This window comes from Cupressus sempervirens, chromosome 4 (assembly GCF_028749045.1).
Source record: "Cupressus sempervirens isolate cs-2001-9-10 chromosome 4, ASM2874904v1, whole genome shotgun sequence".
In the NCBI taxonomy this organism is placed as follows: Eukaryota; Viridiplantae; Streptophyta; class Pinopsida; order Cupressales; family Cupressaceae; genus Cupressus; species Cupressus sempervirens.
This window is the reverse complement of record NC_143121.1, coordinates 820828043-820835423: the sequence shown is the minus strand read 5'-3', so window position 1 is coordinate 820835423 and position 7381 is coordinate 820828043.

Genomic DNA, 7381 nt, shown 5'->3' with positions numbered 1-7381 from the left:
GCTTTCCTTAGTAGCTAGTATTCATGTTACACTAGTAAACTAGGTGATACAGTTTATAGCTCTAGAATTTGTGCACATTCTTCATTCTTCATTTTTCTTAGGTGCTAATACAGTGGGTACTGCACAAGGTTTCAAAATTTCTCTAATCAATCCATTCTCTTGAAATTCTTCTACTTTTTTGTTCAATTCTTCATTTTTTTAGGTGTAAGTCTATGTAGTGATTTTTTAGGAAAACTAGCTCTAGGTATTAAATCTATAAGATGAATTACACTTCTCACATAGAGTAATCCATCAGGAACATTATCATAAATAATATCTTGAAATCCAACCAACTAGCTACAACTCACTTACTAGAAATTTATGTTCATCCTTGATCTAAGCAATGTAATAAGGGTTAGGTTATTCCAACCTCTACAATTTCAATTTAGTCACCAATTCCTCAGATACCAAATTCTTAGAAATGCCACTACCAATGATCACTTCACAACACTTGTGTTCAATCTTACATCTGGTCTTAAAAAGACTTTTCCTCAAAATAGGTTCATTTCCAACTACTCATTCTACAAGGTTCTTTTCATCATCATCTTCTCTCCTTTCTTGGATTCATTAGGTGCATCAATAGATTATTCCTAAATCAAAGCAATTTTTCTAGTACTCCCCATTTTCTTACCAGAAAAATTTGTTAGAAAGGATAGGGTTGTCATTGCACCAAAAGATCGACCTATTAATGCTTGATACAACCAATAATCTTATAGAACCACATGAGGTAGTTAAGCCATGTCGTGAATCCTGTGAGGGATGTTGGCCCACTACCAACAATCCCCCTCCTAGCATCATTCGTCGTGGCTAGTAGGATTCAAACCTGTGACCAAGCTATGATACCAATTGTTAGAAAGGATATGGTTGTTATTGCACCAAAAGATCGACCTATTAATGCTCGATACAAACAATAGTCTTATAGAACCACAGGAGGTGGTTAAATGTCGTGAATCCTATAAGGGATGCTGGTCCACTGCCAAAAAAGTTACATTCAAAAGCTCTATCTCCTTCTTCACCTCATTTAAAGAAAGTTCCCTTAAACCAGGATTTGTCTTTTCTCTTTCCATTACTATTATTCCTAAAGTAGCTAGTATAATTACCTCTAGTTTAGTTACCTCTTCCTCTACTTCTGTTGTCTTCTTTCTAGTTTGATTTACCTTTTCATTAGATGTATTTTCAGATCTGCTACCTTCTTCAAAGATCTTCCTTTATTGCAGTGCAATCTTCCACCTCTTGCTCTCTATCTACTTTCTTGTTTCTTTGCCAAAATTATTTCAACTTTCAAGGCATACAAATATGCCTTTTCAACATTTTTCATCTTTACAAAGCTAATCTCGTCCTGTCTAGAAGTCCCTAAGCCATCCAAGCATCTTGCAACTTTCTCAACTTCATCATCAACATGTTAAATCCAATATCCAACTTGTAGATTTCTTCAGTAGAATCCTTCACAATCATATATTTCTACATCAAGTTCGACATCCTTCTCAACAAAGAAACTTGATAATTAGCTGGAAGGAATTTCTTTTTCAACTTACCAACCATCTAAATACCCAAATCTTGATCTTTTATTTTCCTCTTCTATGTCTGTTAGTTTGCAATTGTTCCCACCAAAGAGATGCATGTCCCTTTCAACTTTTTAGCTTCTATCCTCACTTTCCTATCCTTAGGGATACTTTCATAATCAAGATACTTATCAATCTCAAAGATCCAATCCAACAAAACATCAGTATCAAATTCCATTATAAGTAGAAAGTTCAAAAATAGGTCTAGCATTCACTCTATTCAAAGCTCTCAAGAGTCTTTCTTCATTTTGTTCAACCTCAGGTTCAAGATTCAGTATTGTTGCTTCTTCTTCTTCTTCATCAACATCCTCAAGATGCACTCCTCTTCTCTAGATTGTTTCAACAACCTCAAGTCTAACTACAATCTATCTCAACATATCCATAATAACATTGTTTACATTTCCTCTACCATGAACCATTTTGACAATAGTTCCTGCAAGAATCATAACCTCTGCAAGTTATAGGTTAAAATCCAATTTTTATACTCTATAACCAATCTTCTATCATATTCTACAATCCAAACTTCACCAAGAAAGAACCTCACTTTGATACTAGCTAATGCAAGGTTGGTGGGAAAAGAGAGCACCTCCAACTATCCTTGCTTAGAGTTACAAACGAAAGCCACCAAATAGAGACAACACAACAAATTATAGAGGAAAAAACACAACAATGATCATATAATCTTCATTCAACATGCAAGGCATAAGGCCTACCTATTGCATCCATATAAGTCTTAGTTACAATCAATGATCTTAGAAGCCCAGGCTTACAAAGCCAAATCTTAGTATTTTCCTTCTATCTAACTTCATTCTACTTTTCTTAATCCTAGACCTCTACTTTCATAGCCAGCAAAACCACAAGTTGACCTGTTGTGCAATTTATTAACAATTATAGGTCTTTCCCCAAAGGAGAAATCATAAAGCCATTAAACAAGAAAACTAACTTCCATAGGGACAAGGATAGGTCGACACCCATCTCAACAAGGTAATCCCAAGTGTGCAAAATTCCAAGATGTCATATGAAACTGCATCGAAGCCAAACCTACACGTTACCCGAACTGCTTTAAGATATCAACACGCCTTAGACAAAGAGAAGGATAACTTTCGCAAATGATGGAATTATGTTCTACGCTCTTAGATCAAGGATCCATCATAGGTTCACATGAAGGAGTTGACTACATGGAAAGAGAAACCACGAACAACAATGACCATTCTCCAAACAACAAATGGAAGCAAAAGAAAGGAAATCTTTTGGGTGATACAAGATTGTTGAAGTACCCAAGATGCTCTTGCATCATTTTTGCAACCTCAAAGCCCCATCCAAGATTAAATAATAATAATTTCCCTACCTGTTAAACACAAGACAAATAAATCTCTTTTATTAGCAGGCAGCTTGAAAATTAGTACCCTAAAGTTTTAATTGACCCCTCCATCTTACACACATTTAAGTTGTACTCTTTATCTACTAATTTGACCAAGTATAAAATTGAAAACTTGGATACAAACTTATTTTTTCCATCAAAATAATTTCTATTATTTTTTATTAGTTAACTCATTGTATCCCTTAAAGGTCCAAATGCTAATTCTAGACAAACTTTTAAATGCATCACAATTCTCATTTACCACAATAAAATGACCATTCTCTAAAGACAACATAGTGAAGAATCACTTAGCCATTAATAACTACCTAATCTTTGGACAACTAGAAATTACAAAGCAAGAAGTAATCACTATGTACCACTTGTTTACCTTTAAAATATATAAGAAAGTATATGCTAAACAATTCATCCTTTTCTTTGAAGTTCTCTTTATATCATTTATTATATTTTAGATGGTATCAATTTAAACTCATAAATGTATGCTTTGGACCATCATACCCTTTAATAAAATTTTCATTAAAAAGATAACACCAATCTCAACCTTATCTTTTATAGTGGTAGGTTTGTATTTAACAAAATTTAATGCTTGATAGATATTTTATAAATTATTCAACTTTATGAACAAATCAAAAGTCACTTTACTAGTTAATTTATGAGCACCTAATAATTTTAAAAGAATTTCTACAATAAAAATAAAAAACTTGAAAAAAGATTACATTAACCTTTATACTTATTAGCTTTCCATACATCATACCTAATGCAATCTATTCATACATTAACAAATATTCATAATATTCCAATATCTTATAAATCACATATTATCTAATCCTACACACAAAATATACATTTAACAATAAAAATAAAATACACATTTAACAATTAAAATGATTACTAAAAATTTAAAAAATATATTAAATAATAAAACAATAAAAATATTTAAAGTCAAAGTGACTTCATAGACATATTTTAAAAAACAATTACCCATATTAACAAGGGTTCCATGAAAAATTGTGTTGGAATGAAATGTTACAAATTCCAACTACTTTTTAACATGCTCCCAATGCCATAAAAGTTAAGAAAAATACACCTAATCTGGCTTCACGAATGTTTGTTGATGGAGCATATACTCTTCTCATCTTAACAGCTGTCAATATTCCTAATAATATTATTGTCTAGCTATATCATCACCATTATATCATTAAACGGTGATGTAACTCGTTTGATGTAACGCCCATTTGACTCTACTAAGGCCCGGTCAACATCGAATAATGATTGCAACACATATGTGCAGCATTGCTTTTCACTAAACACAACTGTCCTTTAGACAATAGGAATTTGCTAAACACTGGCAAACTGATATTATAAAGTTAACCACTACCATTGAACCACCAACCATAGCTAAATTAATGTTGGAGAAGCCACCTAAATGCCCTATAATAATATGCATATAATTTGATTGTGAGCGCCATATAGCCACAAACATACAAACACAAGATCCTAGTTTAGTTACACTCCTTGAATAACTAGCTTGGGATATTTATAAACAATAGGTTCATGATATAGGTGTTTTTTATGGTAGGTATGAGCTTTTTTTAATATTAGTACAAAAATAATCATATTTAGATTCATAGTACGTGATTAATTTATACAATTAGAGATATTATTATTTTATAATATATATAATTATATTGACTAATTTTCAGATTCTATTATGTTTGTATTACTGAAATTTTTTGAATAAGTTAAAAATATAAACATAAATTGAATTCAATTTGATGTTAAAAATAAAAATACAATTGAATAAGAAATCAATCTACTACAAATAAAATTTAACTATGACACAATATATGTTAAAGAAAATAATTGTATCATAATTCAACCTCAATATTGATTGAGATGAACCTAGCAAACATAACTCACCTCTACCTCCTACTAAATGTGTAACTTTTATTATCTAACAATTCAATCCCTAAATTTTTTACCTTACATTCCTATAGTATCTTCATAAGAAAAGGAAAGGAGAGGGGGTTTTATAATCCACGACATTATGCCATAGTTGTTGGTCTTTGTGGGTTCCATTGTGTAGCTTTTCCATCAACATTTCACATCACACCCAATGATCTATCATTGTGAGAATGCGATATGAAACACTCATACAAAAACTACACAATAGAATCCAAAAACCATTCTAAACGATTGTCTAAAAAAAATCTATTTACTCTCTCATTTATATATTCTTTAAAATATAATATCATTATATCCATTCTTTAATTTAATATACTTTAAAGAATAAATATATGTAGATTCATAGTATGGGATCAACTGAATATTAACATTATCTACAATATATTTTTAATAAAATTTGTATTTCTAGATTTGATTGTGCATGAGTTTTTGTCATCAACGTTTCAGATCATCCTCCGTGATCCATCATCAGAATGAGATAGAAGAAAATGTAGAGAAAGGAAATGGCAAACACTCATACACTATCGAATCTAAAAACAAAAATTACATTGATTGAATACTTGATGATTATAAGTAATTAAAGGTTTCAAAGTAAAGTTTCAATTTTCTATGTTTTGAGAAACAATGTTATAGTTTATACGAAGATGATAACTAGATTTTTGGATTTAACTGTGTTGATTTTTAAGTATTTAAAAGAAATAAATATGATGTTTCGATTTGTCAAATACCAAATACGTATTCATTTAATTTGGTGATCTTTTCTACTACAAATAAAATTCAGTTGACCCATGTTTCATGACTAGTCAAAACCCATCTCTGTTCTGATTAGAATGGATTTAACTATATAAAAATTTCTAAAATTAAGTGTTCTCAAGATGCACTAATACTGAAATAGGTGACCTCCCCAAGTACGTTGATGCTTCACCTCTTAAACATCACCTTGATAATTGTCAAACTAATCAATAACTCTACCTCGATGTTGATTAAGATAAACCTAATGACCATAGATTTATCTAACCTTACCATTTAACAATTCAATTCTCAATTTACTTCATATTTCATACAAACTTTAAAGTATATTATCATTCTATCCATTCTTTAATCTAATATACTTTTTATTGAAATTCTAATTCATTCAATTCCATACACAACTTTACCAACTCATTCACATTATTTTAGAGACAGACGGCCAAGAATAAAAGGCTATGAAAATGTCATCTCACCTTCCCTTAACATTACTCACGTTGGTACGCTTTTGACAAAGAATTAAACATACTTTAGAAGGGGAATAAAAAGCAAAGGACAAAGTACTAACTCAACAAATACAATAAAAAGTTGGGGTCCGCCGACCATCCAAGGTCACGGCTCGTTTTAAAACTAATGCACTACAGCCGTCCGATCTGACATACTCTACGGTCAAGATCTCGTCTCCGGCCTCTCACATCTTGCCGACATAAATCCACTTTCCTTTCCCTATTCAATTGTTTTTAATATTTTATTTATGTGGACGCAAAACCGAGTGCCAGCCTGGCGTTCTTAGGACAGGTTAACTGTTTATTGGGCAGCGGGCAGCGTCGGTAGCGGGCAGTGGGCAGCGGATAGCTGTCTTGTTCTCATTTGCTGTCCGTGACGTGGGACCCATATTTTGTGTGTGCTATTTTATGCCTACGTAGAACTCTCGAATTTGTCAGCAATCCCTAGACGTCTATAATTTTATCTTAGAAGTGCATGATTTAGTTGTGATTGTAAATTTCCTTAAAATAATATTTTATGAGGATGGAAAGAAGATGTTTTGAATGGGTCTCCCAACACATGTTCTACATTTTAATTTTCTTAATTGAAGGGATTTTTGTAACAGTTTTGAATTATTATTTTAATAGTTTCTTGGTGTACAACAATAATTGATCTTCGTAAATGATTTGTGAGTCATTCAATTTTATTAATAAATTAAGGGTTACAATGATTATTTTTTCATTCTAGTGGTTTCTTTTTTATGTCAGGGTATGTGGAGATTCTAGAGTGTGTCTTATGTAAGGTAAATTTTGAGATAAACATTCTCTAGTAGAAATTAATATTTGTCAAGTTGAACATTCTTTAATGTAACCTTTATTTTCATGAAATGAGTGTTTCTTATTCTTGTTACTAATTGTTGCAAGAAATGAAATTCTTTATGCATAGATTTAAACTAAAATAATTGTAAATAAGTTGTAAGAAATAACTTATTTGAATATGTTTATGAATAAGTTTTAATAAAGAAGAGGATTGTGGTTTTAATTTTATGATTTGGAAAAGAATATTTTGTTACAAATAATGATTTATGTGTTGAATAATTAGATTTTTATCAAGAAAGTTTCAATGAATTATCAAATTGATTGTTCTTCACCCTTATTTAAGATTACAATCACAATTATGATCTATACACCTATGTCAAAATTAT